Raw genomic sequence first — 10,224 nt, forward strand, 5'->3', positions numbered from 1 at the left:
CCCAAAGCTTGACAGTCATTATTACCTCATCATGGGTCGACATTTTATTCCATAACATTACACAGTTTTACATATCTATTGTACTGATGCTGTTTTATGTCTGCCAATTGTGTTAAATTACATGTGTAAGCATCTGTAGTTTCGGTTTCTTCTTCACTTGTGTTATATGTCATTTTAAGTATATAAAGCACATTTCTGAGAAGTAAATAAAAAGTAGACTGAAAGTATACTTTCCTATTTTTTTTTTAGTTTAAACAAAGTAAGTAAAAATAAATTTCTGTATCGCAAGCATCTTACAGAAATCGTTTTGAGAATTGTGTATGTAATTCCTTACCATAAACCTTATTAATTTGTTAATCTTTGTGTAAAGCAGGTGTGGAGCAGATGTTGAGGTGTCTGGTTTTTAGTATGCGTGCTGTAAGTTCAGGACCTTCATACTCGTGTCTTTGGAGGTTGTGCGAGGAGCGCAAGGCCTTCAGCTCGTCTGCGAGAGTGAGACGACTCATTAGGATTATAAATAGTGTGTGTCACGTCTGTCATCATTTCAATCATGACTTAATGGGGTGAAACCCGGAGAAGGGCGTCGCTGACAAACACACACTGACATCTTCTGAAGAAAGATCCATCAGGAGGTAAACAATAGCACAAGCAAACGTCAGTCAGAAAGACAAAATATTTTTATGAAAGCACAACAGAATCAGCGGGAAGAATCTCATGCTGTTCACAGAGATGAAACCGCCATCATCGAGACGGGGTTATCTGACCCGATGTCTTTAATTGATGGGTATAGTGAGATTAAACTGAAGCGTGTGCTGTTGACCTCACAATCACTGCTGATCTTCTGTCATCTCAAGTGCTTTGGAGGGTTTGATAGCAGTGAATTATAGCGAGTTGCCCAGTGTCTTCACATCTGTTTCCATCTGAAATGTGTTCTATTTTATTTCAGGTATTCTTAAAAACAAATGTTTTTAGGGTTTTTTATTTTTTTTATTTTTTTTTTCAGTTTTAGTTTTTATTGACAATTGGCACCAAGATGCCAGTGAGATTTGGATTAGCTTTTAATGAGGACAGGAAAAGGTGGTGACCTGTATCAGATTTCAGTGAGAGCTTCAGTAAAATATTCTGTAAAAGTTCAGAATATTTTCAATATCAAATATTAAGCATAAGAGAATCTGTTGTTGTGTGTGTTTCTGGCCTATTTAGAATCATTGTGTTGAACCAGTGCATGTTTGGATCCTTACGTGTTTGTTTTCATTTTTGTTTTACAGATGTTAATGTCTCTTGAATTATTGATGAGATTCGAACACTCCTCGCATGACAGTGTCTGACTTATGCAGATCTGAGGGGATAAAATCTCCATGACTTATATCTCTGATCCTCACACACGCTGTCTGAATCTGATGATAGAAATGCATCATGAAGAGCAGAAGTATGTGAGATGCTTTCAGAAACGTACCCGCTCTCATAGTTAAAGGTTTGGGGTGGTTTTATTACTTATTCACATATTTTCACGTTTTTTATTTTTAGTTTTCAAAATTCAGATTTGTTTATGCAATTGCAGAACTTTCTTTTGCGGGGGAAAGTCACAATCAACTTTTTTTAATGCTTTGTTCCATAGTGGAGAAAAAATGTAATTGTGAAATGCACACTTTTAAGGGGGAAAAAACAGAATTGCAAGAGGTAAACTTAGAATTCTGAGAAAAAAGAATTGCAGGATGTAAACTTTGTTATTAGAAAAAAATAGTGAAAAAATAGTGAGATGTACACTTAGAATACAGAGAAAAAAATATTTGCAAAAGGTAAACTTAAAATTCTAAGAAAAAAACAGAATTACAGTGAAGTAAACTTAAAATTCTGAAAAAAAGTGGTAAAATGTGAAATTCTGAGAAAAACAAAATTGCCAGTGGTAAACTTAAAATGCTGAGAAAAATACAGAATTGCGAGATGTAAACTAAAATTCTGAGGAAAAACAAAACAAAATTGAAAGTAGTAAATTTAGAATTCTGAGAAAAAACTGAAAAAAAAATAAAATAAAAATTGCGAGATGCAAACTTAAAATTCTGAGAAACAACAGAATTGCATGGAAGTAAGCCTAAAATTCTGAGAAAGAAAAACAGAATTACAAGAGGTAAAACTTGAATTTCTGAGAAAAACAGAATTGCAAACTTAAAATTGTGAGAAAATACAGAATTGCGAGATGTAAATTTAGAATTCTGAGGGGGGGAAACCAAAATTGGAAGTGGTAAATTTTGAATTCTGAGGAAAAAAAAAAACTGAATTGCAAGAGGTAAACTTGGAATTCTAAAATAAAAAAAAACTGAATTGTGAGAGGTAAACTCAAAATTCTCAGAAAAAATACAGAATTGTGTTATGTAAACTTAGAATTTTGAGGAAAAAAAAAACAGAACTGCAAAAGATAAACTTGGAATTCTGAAAAAAAAAAAATCTGACAAAAAAATGATGTAAGATGTACAACAAGACGTAACCTTAGAATCCTAAAAGAAAAAAAAAACTGAATACTGAGAGGTAAACTTCGAATTCTGAGAAAAAAAAAAAACACAAAATTGGAAGTGGTAAGCTTAGACTTCTGCAAAAAATACAGATTTGTGAGATGTAAACTTAGAATTTCAGAGAAAAAAGAATTGTGAGATGTAAACATGGAATTGTGACATGTAAACTTAGAAATTTCAGAGAAAAAAGAATTGTGAGATGTAAACTTAGAATTCTGAGGAAAAATGTGGAATTGTGACATGTAAACTTAGAAATTTGAGAAAAAAACACAAAATTGCAAGTGGTAAGCTTAGAATTCTGCAAAAAATACAGAATTTTGAAATGTAAACTTAGAATTCTGAGGAAAAATTGCAAGTAGTAAGCTTAATTCTGAGAAAAACAAAAACAAAATGGCAAGTGTTAAGCTTAGAAATGTAAGAAAAATACAGAATTGCGAGATGTAAATTTAGAATGCTGAGAAAAAAAGAATTGCGAGATGTAAACTTAGAATTCTGAGGGAAAAAAACTAAATTGCAAGTGGTAAATTTTGAATTCTGAGAAAAAAACTGAATTGCAAGAGGTAAACTTGGAATTCTAAAATAAAAAACTGAATTGTGAGAGGTAAACTCAAAATTCTCAGAAAAAATACAGAATTGTGTTATGTAAACTTAGAATTTTGAGGAAAAAAAAACAGAACTGCAAAAGATAAACTTGGAATTCTGAAAAAAAAAAATCTGACAAAAAAATGATGTAAGATGTACAACAAGACGTAACCTTAGAATTCTAAAAGAAAAAAAAAACTGAATACTGAGAGGTAAACTTCGAATTCTGAGAAAAAAAAAACACAAAATTGGAAGTGGTAAGCTTAGACTTCTGCAAAAAATACAGAATTGTGAGATGTAAACTTAGAATTTCAGAGAAAAAAGAATTGTGAGATGTAAACTTAGAATTCTGAGGAAAAATATGGAATTGTGACATGTAAACTTAGAAATTTTAGAAAAAACACAAAATTGCAAGTGGTAAGCTTAGAATTCTGCAAAAAATACAGAATTGTGAGATGTAAACTTAGAATTTCAGAGAAAAAAGAATTGTGAGATGTAAACATGGAATTGTGACATGTAAACTTAGAAATTTCAGAGAAAAAAGAATTGTGAGATGTAAACTTAGAATTCTGAGGAAAAATGTGGAATTGTGACATGTAAACTTAGAAATTTGAGAAAAAAACACAAAATTGCAAGTGGTAAGCTTAGAATTCTGCAAAAAATACAGAATTTTGAAATGTAAACTTAGAATTCTGAGGAAAAATTGCAAGTAGTAAGCTTAATTCTGAGAAAAACAAAAACAAAATTGCAAGTGTTAAGCTTAGAAATGTAAGAAAAATACAGAATTGCGAGATGTAAATTTAGAATGCTGAGAAAAAAAGAATTGCGAGATGTAAACTTAGAATTCTGAGGGAAAAAAACTAAATTGCAAGTGGTAAATTTTGAATTCTGAGAAAAAAACTGAATTGCAAGAGGTAAACTTGGAATTCTAAAATAAAAAACTGAATTGTGAGAGGTAAACTCAAAATTCTCAGAAAAAATACAGAATTGTGTTATGTAAACTTAGAATTTTGAGGAAAAAAAAACAGAACTGCAAAAGATAAACTTGGAATTCTGAAAAAAAAAAATCTGACAAAAAAATGATGTAAGATGTACAACAAGACGTAACCTTAGAATTCTAAAAGAAAAAAAAAACTGAATACTGAGAGGTAAACTTCGAATTCTGAGAAAAAAAAAACACAAAATTGGAAGTGGTAAGCTTAGACTTCTGCAAAAAATACAGAATTGTGAGATGTAAACTTAGAATTTCAGAGAAAAAAGAATTGTGAGATGTAAACTTAGAATTCTGAGGAAAAATATGGAATTGTGACATGTAAACTTAGAAATTTTAGAAAAAACACAAAATTGCAAGTGGTAAGCTTAGAATTCTGCAAAAAATACAGAATTGTGAGATGTAAACTTAGAATTTCAGAGAAAAAAGAATTGTGAGATGTAAACATGGAATTGTGACATGTAAACTTAGAAATTTCAGAGAAAAAAGAATTGTGAGATGTAAACTTAGAATTCTGAGGAAAAATGTGGAATTGTGACATGTAAACTTAGAAATTTGAGAAAAAAACACAAAATTGCAAGTGGTAAGCTTAGAATTCTGCAAAAAATACAGAATTTTGAAATGTAAACTTAGAATTCTGAGGAAAAATTGCAAGTAGTAAGCTTAATTCTGAGAAAAACAAAAACAAAATGGCAAGTGTTAAGCTTAGAAATGTAAGAAAAATACAGAATTGCGAGATGTAAATTTAGAATGCTGAGAAAAAAAGAATTGCGAGATGTAAACTTAGAATTCTGAGGGAAAAAAACTAAATTGCAAGTGGTAAATTTTGAATTCTGAGAAAAAAACTGAATTGCAAGAGGTAAACTTGGAATTCTAAAATAAAAAACTGAATTGTGAGAGGTAAACTCAAAATTCTCAGAAAAAATACAGAATTGTGTTATGTAAACTTAGAATTTTGAGGAAAAAAAAACAGAACTGCAAAAGATAAACTTGGAATTCTGAAAAAAAAAAATCTGACAAAAAAATGATGTAAGATGTACAACAAGACGTAACCTTAGAATTCTAAAAGAAAAAAAAAACTGAATACTGAGAGGTAAACTTCGAATTCTGAGAAGAAAAAAAACACAAAATTGGAAGTGGTAAGCTTAGACTTCTGCAAAAAATACAGAATTGTGAGATGTAAACTTAGAATTTCAGAGAAAAAAGAATTGTGAGATGTAAACTTAGAATTCTGAGGAAAAATATGGAATTGTGACATGTAAACTTAGAAATTTTAGAAAAAACACAAAATTGCAAGTGGTAAGCTTAGAATTCTGCAAAAAATACAGAATTGTGAGATGTAAACTTAGAATTTCAGAGAAAAAAGAATTGTGAGATGTAAACATGGAATTGTGACATGTAAACTTAGAAATTTCAGAGAAAAAAGAATTGTGAGATGTAAACTTAGAATTCTGAGGAAAAATGTGGAATTGTGACATGTAAACTTAGAAATTTGAGAAAAAAACACAAAATTGCAAGTGGTAAGCTTAGAATTCTGCAAAAAATACAGAATTTTGAAATGTAAACTTAGAATTCTGAGGAAAAATTGCAAGTAGTAAGCTTAATTCTGAGAAAAACAAAAACAAAATTGCAAGTGTTAAGCTTAGAAATGTAAGAAAAATACAGAATTGCGAGATGTAAATTTAGAATGCTGAGAAAAAAAGAATTGCGAGATGTAAACTTAGAATTCTGAGGGAAAAAAACTAAATTGCAAGTGGTAAATTTTGAATTCTGAGAAAAAAACTGAATTGCAAGAGGTAAACTTGGAATTCTAAAATAAAAAACTGAATTGTGAGAGGTAAACTCAAAATTCTCAGAAAAAATACAGAATTGTGTTATGTAAACTTAGAATTTTGAGGAAAAAAAAACAGAACTGCAAAAGATAAACTTGGAATTCTGAAAAAAAAAAATCTGACAAAAAAATGATGTAAGATGTACAACAAGACGTAACCTTAGAATTCTAAAAGAAAAAAAAAACTGAATACTGAGAGGTAAACTTCGAATTCTGAGAAAAAAAAAACACAAAATTGGAAGTGGTAAGCTTAGACTTCTGCAAAAAATACAGAATTGTGAGATGTAAACTTAGAATTTCAGAGAAAAAAGAATTGTGAGATGTAAACTTAGAATTCTGAGGAAAAATATGGAATTGTGACATGTAAACTTAGAAATTTTAGAAAAAACACAAAATTGCAAGTGGTAAGCTTAGAATTCTGCAAAAAATACAGAATTGTGAGATGTAAACTTAGAATTTCAGAGAAAAAAGAATTGTGAGATGTAAACATGGAATTGTGACATGTAAACTTAGAAATTTCAGAGAAAAAAGAATTGTGAGATGTAAACTTAGAATTCTGAGGAAAAATGTGGAATTGTGACATGTAAACTTAGAAATTTGAGAAAAAAACACAAAATTGCAAGTGGTAAGCTTAGAATTCTGCAAAAAATACAGAATTTTGAAATGTAAACTTAGAATTCTGAGGAAAAATTGCAAGTAGTAAGCTTAATTCTGAGAAAAACAAAAACAAAATTGCAAGTGTTAAGCTTAGAAATGTAAGAAAAATACAGAATTGCGAGATGTAAATTTAGAATGCTGAGAAAAAAAGAATTGCGAGATGTAAACTTAGAATTCTGAGGGAAAAAGTCTAAATTGCAAGTGGTAAATTTTGAATTCTGAGAAAAAAACTGAATTGCAAGAGGTAAACTTGGAATTCTAAAATAAAAAAACTGAATTGTGAGAGGTAAACTCAAAATTCTCGGGAACATTTTGAGATGTAAACTTACAATTCTAAGAAAAAAAATTGCAAAGGGTAAACTTACAATTCTCAGAAAAAAATACAGAATTGTATGATGTAAACTTAGAATTTTGAGGAAAAAAACAGAACTGCAAAAGATAAACTTGGAATTCAGAAAAAAACATCTGACAAAAAAATATGTAAGATGTACAACAAGATTAGAATTCTAAAAGAAAAAAAAATGAATTGTGAGATGTAAACTTAGAATTCTGAGAAAAAAAAACAAAATTGGAAGTGGTAAGCTTAGACTTCTGCAAAAAAAATACAGAATTGTGAGATGTAAACTTATAATTTCAGAGAAAAAAGAATTGTGAGATGTAAACTTAGAATTCTAAGGAAAAAACAGAACTGCAGGAGGTAAACTTTAGAATTCTGAGGAAAAATATGGAATTGCAACATGTAAACTTAGAATTCTGAGAAAAAAACACAAAATTGCAAGTGGTAAGCTTAGAATTCTGCAAAAAAAAAAAAAAAAAATACAGAATTGTTAAACTTAGAATTCTGAGAAAAAACAAAATTGCAAGTGTTAAGCTTAGAAATGTAAGAAAAATACAGAATTGCGAGATGTAAATTTAGAATGCTGAGAAAAAAAGAATTGCGAGATGTAAACTTAGAATTCTGAGGAAAAAAACTAAATTGCAAGTGGTAAATTTTGAATTCTGAGAAAAAAAACTGAATTGCAAGAGGTAAACTTGGAATTCTAAAATAAAAAACTGAATTGTGAAAGGTTTGAGATGTCCCAATCCTCAATGATTTACAATCCTAAGAAAAAAAAAAAAAAAAAAAAACTAAATTGCAAAGGGTATACTTAGAATTCTCAGAAAAAAATGTGGGATTTATTTAACTTAGAAAGAAATTGTGTTATGTAAACTTAGTATTCTGAGAAAAAAAATAGAATTTCAAGTAAATTTAGAATTCTAAAATAAAAACAGAATTGTGAGAGGTAAACTTAGAATTCGGAGAAAAAAAAACAGAGACACAAACTTCTTAGTAAAAAAAAAAAAAAAAAAAAATCTGAATTGTAAAATGTAAACTTATAGTTCTGATTTGGCTTTTTTATTTTTTATCCTGTGGCAGAAACTGTCTTTCATAGCAACAGCGCTGTAAGTTGATTTGCATTTAAAGCGTTTGTCCAATGATAAAACACCTGACAGCTCTTTTCAGTGGGTTTCTCCACCCATCCGTGCTTTGGTGGCTCTGGAATTGGTGTTAAATCAGGATTTTGCAGTTTTTGTTGTTGTTGCCGGTGCTGCAGAGGAGGGGAGGAACCTACGGCATGCATGGGCGGCAGAAAATTGCATAATCCGTGCTGTGTTTCTCTGCGTGTGTGTGTATATGTGTGTATATGTGGGTGTTTTCCTGGCCCAAAACATCATGGAGAGAGCAGCATGACTCTACCGAGGAGGAAAACCCATCCCACACTCCTCTCTGCTCTTCTCTCTCTCTCTTTAATCTGTCTTTCTCTCCTCCATCAGACGCCTCTTATGCTTTTAGGTCTTTCATTTCAATTATTCCTTCTCTTTAAGTATTTAAACTATGAAGCTGCATTTGAAATATAGTTAGCTACACTACAATATTTGTTTAAATACTCAATACCAGTCAGGTTAAAAGGAATTATTAAGTCTTTTAAATGTTTTAAATTATTAATCCAGTTGAACTGGTAAATGTATGTTAGCAGTGTCACTAGTTGTAGTTACTTCTCCCCATCTGAAAGAGCAGATGAAAGCAGTTCAAGTAAAAAAGAAGGGTGCGTTTGTTGAAAGGCAGATAGAGGAGAGAGCATGAGAGAGGTCAAACTCACGCTATGTGTTCAAACCCCTGTAGAAAGAGCTTTTACTTGACTTTGGACCTTACCTGTGGGTTTCCGTCTCTCTCTCACACTCACACACCTCGTCCTCTGACAAACACTCTGATGTTTAATTCATTTCTCCTTTGCGCCGGAGGACATTCATAGCAGCACAGGAAGAAGAGATGAAGAAGAGAATGAGAGGAACATTGTTGATGTGACTGTGGGAGGTTTAGCGGAGACACAAACACTAATGTCATGATGTAACATACAAAAACCTGTTTCACATAAGAGCTTGAGTCTGTTTCTGATCTGAACATTGGGACAGATTTGTCTCCTTAATGTCTATGATGCTTAGAATCCTGTTCTTTAGGTGGGAAAACATGATTTTTGAAGGTATTTTCAAGCATAAATAGTAGTGTTCCTGTAGGATCATGATCCTGTTAACACCAAATTTAAGGGTTTGGTTTCCCAGACAATGCATGAAATGATAAATACAGAATGTCACAAAAGTGAGTACACCCCTCACATTTCAGCAACCACTGACTATAGAAATAAAACTTGGACATATTTTAGAGTAGTCAATGTGCAGCTTGTATAGCAGTATAGATTTACTGTCCTCTGAAAATAACTCAACATACAGTCATTATTGTCAAAATAGCTGGCAACAAAAGTGAACTTGTCCAAAGTGTCTATATATAATGTTAGCACCATTGTTATCTGGCACTGCCTTAATCATCCTTGGCATTTGACCAGAGCTGCACAGGTTGTTGCTGGGATCCTCTTCGACTCCTTACAGAGCTGCTTGACATTAGACACATGGTGTTTCTCCAGCTTTTGCTTGAGGATACCCCACAGGTTTTTAAAAGTTTTCCGGTCTGGAGACACACTTGGCCACCCCATCATCTTCAGTTTCAGCTTCCTCAGCAAGGCAGTTGTTATCTTGGTGGTGTGTTTTGGGTCATTATCATGTTGGAAAACTGCCATTCAGCCTAGTTTCTGCAGCCTAGTTTCTTGGCCAAAGCCATATCACCCTGCAGCCCAAGACCGGTTGCTCACTGAAGCTAAGCAGGGCTGAGCCTGGTCAGTACCTGGATGGGAGACCTCCTGGGAAAACTAGGTTGATGTTAGAAGAGGTGTTAGTGAGGTCAGCAGGGGGTGCTCACCCTGTGGTCTATGTGGGTCCTAATGCCCCAGTATAGTGACGGGGACACTATACTGTAAAAGACACCGTCCTTTGGATGAGACGTTAAACCGAGGTCCTGACTCTCTGTGGTCACAAAAAATCCCATGGCACTTCTCGTAAAGAGTAGGGGTGTAACCCCGGTGTCCTGGCCAAATTCCCTCCACTGGCCCTAGTCAATCATGGCCTCCTAATAATCCCCATTCATTGAATTGGCTCCATCACTCTCTCCTCTCCACCTGTAGCTGGTGTGTGGTGCGTGCACTGGCGCCGACGCATCATCCAAGTGGATGCTGCACACTGGTGATGGTTGAGGAGAGATCCCCATATGATTGTAAAGCGCT

The sequence above is a fragment of the Garra rufa genome, chromosome 1, assembly GCF_049309525.1.
Source record: "Garra rufa chromosome 1, GarRuf1.0, whole genome shotgun sequence".
NCBI classification, from domain to species: Eukaryota; Metazoa; Chordata; class Actinopteri; order Cypriniformes; family Cyprinidae; genus Garra; species Garra rufa.